The sequence below is a fragment of the Colobus angolensis genome, unplaced genomic scaffold, assembly GCF_000951035.1.
Source record: "Colobus angolensis palliatus isolate OR3802 unplaced genomic scaffold, Cang.pa_1.0 Scaffold253, whole genome shotgun sequence".
Classification (NCBI taxonomy): Eukaryota; Metazoa; Chordata; class Mammalia; order Primates; family Cercopithecidae; genus Colobus; species Colobus angolensis.
Window position 1 is genome coordinate 3,552,697 of NW_012115744.1, and position 4,726 is coordinate 3,557,422.

At 42.7% G+C, this 4,726-nt stretch overlaps 1 protein-coding gene across 1 annotated transcript in view; it reads right to left on the minus strand.

The window, feature by feature from the left end:
* The window catches only part of TNS3 (tensin 3), a 321,347-nt gene that overhangs the window by 261,319 nt on the left and 55,302 nt on the right, over positions 1–4,726 (minus strand). The window contains exon 2 of the mRNA XM_011946796.1: positions 2,859–2,970. The gene's annotated coding sequence lies outside the window, so the exon portion shown is untranslated. The remainder of the gene's footprint in view (positions 1–2,858; positions 2,971–4,726) is intronic.

Here is a 4,726-nt window from a genome sequence, read left to right on the forward strand (position 1 = left end):
GAGGTTGCAGTGAGCCAAGATTGCACCACTGTACTACAGCCTGGGTGATAGAACGAGACTCCATCTATAAATTTCCTCTTTTGATTTGATGTAGTACCAGGAACTGGATTTATCCTCACTTGCAATAACCAAAAATTGTAGAAAATACATGAAAAGATGTCTTTAAGGCACTACACAGAAAATGGAGAATGGTGATACCTCAAAGACAAGAAAGAATAAAGCAAACTCCACAACTGCCCCTAGATTGCTGCCCTGAGTGAGTTTCCAGGATGTAGCCAGGGAAGAGAGACCCCTGGTTGAGCCCAGAGTACTGCCTGGGTTGGGGAGAAGGCACTAAGAGTCCAGGGAGAAGAAGGCAGCAAGAGTTTGCTAGACAGAGTACCACAGAACAGAGAACTGCAAGGAGCTCTGAAGACCCACCTGCCTGCAGAAGGTCCCTTTTGAAGTCTTCAGTTGAGTACTGATGAGTCCAAACACACACACGTGTGTGTGTGTGTGCGCATGTATGTGTACGCTACCCAAGCTGGGGAAAGAACCACCAGACAGGATTACAAGAAACAGTGTCCAGTGCTCACACAGAGCTGGAAAGAGTGCCTATTTGATAGACCAGGAAACCTCAAAATTCACGGAAGATCTCATAGAAAACAAAGGATCTTGCCCACTAGAGAGGAATAATTAACTCTAGACTGGGGGAAATAGTTAGCTCTAGACTAAATACTCCTCCTGTCTTCCCACCCTATCAGAAAACCACTATCAAAAAGAATCAAACTCTTCCCAAGTAATTTAACTGCAACCCAGAACAAAGCTCAAGAATACCTGCAGGAATACAAATAATATCCAGCACAAAAATACCTAGCCCCAAGGTAAGGTTCTCAGTGTCTACTATCTAGTCTAAAATTATCAGGCACTCAGAGACAGGAAAACACGGCTGATAATAAGAAAAAAAAAAATCAGTCAACTGAAACTGCCCCAGAACTAACAGAGATGTTGGAATTAGTAGGCAAGGATGTTAAAAGGGCTCTTATAACTATTCTGTATGCTAAAAAGTTAAGTAGAGACCTGAAAAACATAAAAAGATCCAAATCAAAGAAAATGTAAGAATATGAGATGCAAGATACACTAGATGAGATTACTGGCAGATTAGATCCTGTAGAAGCACAGGTGAATGAACTTGAAGACATCACAGTACAAACATAAACATACATAGACATAAACATACAGAGATGAGACAACCTAAATAAATAAATAAACAAGCATCAGTAAGCTGTGGGAGAACTTTGAACAACATAACATACGTGTAACGGACACTTTGACGGAGAAGGGCAGGAAAGCGGGGATATTTGAAAAAACAATGGCTGAAACGTTTTCAAACCAGGAGGAAAATTATAAACCCACAGATCCAAGAAACTCAAGAAATTTCTTAGCCAAGCCCGGTAGCTCACACCTGTAATCCAAGCTCTTTGGGAGGCAGAGGCGGCTGGATCACCTGAGGTCAGGGGTTCCAGACCAGCCTGACCAACACGGTCAACTAAAAATACAAAAAATCATCCGGGCATGGTGTCTACTAAAAATACAAAAAGTTAGCCGGGCATAGTGGTGGCACCTGTAATCCCAGCTACTCGGGAGGCTGAGGCAGAAGAATGGCGTAAACCCGGGAGGCGGAGCTTGCAGTGAGCTGAGATCCGGCCACTGCATTCCAGCCCGTGCGACAGAGCAAGACTCCGTCTCAAAAAAAAAAAAAAAAAGTTTTTAATCACAGGATGTCATAGCAGTTGGCTCAGAGTACACTATAGCTCCTGTTCTCTGCCTTGGATGCAGATCTAGATGAATTACACAGATGGCTCCCTGGTCTTCGGCTTCTACTTAGACACCAGGGTGGTAGGTACCCACCACTTATCCAACACATTCTTCAGCATTGACTTCTCCAAGGGGCCAAATCATAGGAGGGGCACCCGAGTCTTCTCACGTAGGCTCAGGCCTTTGAATTGTAAAAGAATCCCAAGAGCTCCTTAGAGGCCCCTGGTCACATCCTCAACCCATTAAGGTTTGACTGCATGCATCCTTCCACCATAGGCACCCTACTCTAAAAAGGTCATCAGGGACCACCTGCTGGGGGTCTGCAGGGAGGAAGGCACTGAGAGGAAGGTCCCAACAGCACAGAAGCCTACAGGCTGAGACTCTGCACATTTTCTAGAGGAAATCTCCAACCCTGCAGATGAAATGACCCCAAAGAGCAGCCCCAGCACTCTCCAAGGGCCTCGTTCTCCTAGTGACTCCCTCTGTGTTGTGTACGCCATTGGTCCCCCCAGCAGTCCATGCCCCCCACCATTCTCACATTCATTACAGTCGCACGTCTCTTACTAGATTTATTAATGCGCAGTCACAAAAAAGAATTGGCAAGTTCCATTCATTACTTGATGTCTAAATATCAAGTACCCAAGCTGGTGGCTTAGTTTAGTGACAGAATCTGAAAGGGGCCATACCAGAATGAACCCAAATTCTAAAAACAGAAAAATTTCATTTGCAAACTTGAGTAAGAGATCTGAAAGTCAAACTAAATAACCTGAGTTACTGACACTTCAGAGCAGACCCGAGAATAAATTATTAATTTACAAACTGCTGCCTCCTCTCCCATCGGGGAACTCTGCTCTTTCTGTAAAAATGTCCTCATGAGCACATATCTGTGTAAATACAGTTGGCCCCTGCTAAGTAAGGGGATGGGGGGAGGGGAACACATAAGCTAAGAAGGGGAATTCCATGATCTAACTTTCGGAAACTCCGGAAAAAAAGTTTTCGTTTTGTTTTTTGTTTGTTTTGCTTTGGACTATTCAGCAAGAGAATCATAAACACAGACTTACCTCGGCATGAAATACCTTGACCGTCAATAATTTGTTTGCAAACTCCACACACTTTGGATTTTTTAAAGGCCTTGTTCTTAAAAGTATGCAGACTTGAGGTTAATTCTTCTGGCTGAAAAAGTAAAGGAAGACATTGTCAACGTTTCATCTCATAGTTTGTTTCTTTTTTCTTTTCCTTTTCGGGAGATAATAAATCTAGTGGAATTTGTAAAGAGCAAAAACAGGAACTTCACCAAGCGAACAGAGAACAATAAACCATTTCGGTGTCTCAGGTCCCAAGACAACCCATGGATACCCTGTTAGCATTCCCAGTTCCAGAGACCTAGACAGATGTTCACTCTCGCCTAACTCATCAATCCCCACATGGGGTGCCTAGAAACATTACATCAACCAATATCACCACGTGAAAATGCACTCCCTTCCAGACTTGAGCCACAGAGCCACCCACTTCTGGGACCAAGTAATCCACACACACTTCTAGACTCTCAACCCTTTTTTTCCTGGAAAAATTAATTAGCAAAACAACACAATTATGTTACGAGGAAGTCAACTGGTTTTCCTGGTTCAAAGGTGTTCCAGAATCACTATGAAGCTGTTGAGCCTCTCTGAGCTCTTCTGCAGAAGAAGAGGCAGTCCAGCCTGTAACACACATGTGGTTCTTCCTCAAACACAATTATAAGCATTAGCACTTGGGAAAATTAACCACTCAGCTACCTATTCATGTTTATACAGCCAAGGCTCACTACTATATGATAACCTTATACGAATTCAATTTGCTTTTAGAGTCAAGCACCAATCATACCTATTTGCTGATATGTGACCATGTATTCTGTCAGAACCTAATATCCATATGGATTCACTGAGGCCATTGCTCACCCACTGGAATAATTAAATTTCTTTGAAAAGACAAAATGGTATTTAGAATGTGGAATAAATGGTACAACTACTTTAGAAAACAGTTTGACAATTTCTTATAAACTTAAACATACACCTATCCTATGACTCAGCAATTCCATTCTTATTTACACTAAAGACATATAAAAGCCTATGTCCACAAGAGAAAGAATGGTCATAACAGCTTTATATAACCCAAATGTCCATCATAAGAACAGATAAAAATAACTATGGTATATCCATACAATGGAATACTGTTCAGGAATATACAAGCACAAACCACTACCAGTGTAACAACATGGATGAACATCAAAAGCATTACCCTAACTGAGAGACGCCAGGTGCAGGAGTACACAGTGAGTGACCCAACTGTTCACAGACTGCTCACAAGTAGGCAGTCTACCTTAATAGAATTAATAATGGTTACCTCGAAGGGTGTGTGTAGTGTCTACAAAGGGCATGAGGAGGCTTTCTTGGTGGAGAAAGTGTTTGAATTCCCACTCTGCGTGATGGTTACACAGGGATACCCGTATTTAAAGTCATTAAGCTGCATGCCTAAGATTTTTACATTTTACTGTCTAAAGACTTATAAGAAAGTTGAAAATACGTATGTTAATAAAGACACAATCCTGGAAAAATGCTAGTAATATAGTGTTGAAGATATGGTAAAATAATGTTAAGCTATGTGACAGCATTTTTATTTTTTTTAAAAAAATATCGGCCGGGCACAGTGGCTCAGGCCTGTAATCCTAGCACTTTGGGAGGCCGAGGCGGGCAGATCACAAGGTCAGGAGATCGAGAACATCCTGGCTAACACGGTCAAACTCAGTCTCTACTAAAAATACAAAAAAATAGCCAGGTGTGGTGGTGGGCGCCTGTAGTCCCAGGTCCTCGGGAGGCTGAGGCAGGAGAATGGCGTGAACCCAGGAGGCGGAGCTTGCAGTGACCTGAGATTGCACCACTGCACTCCAGCC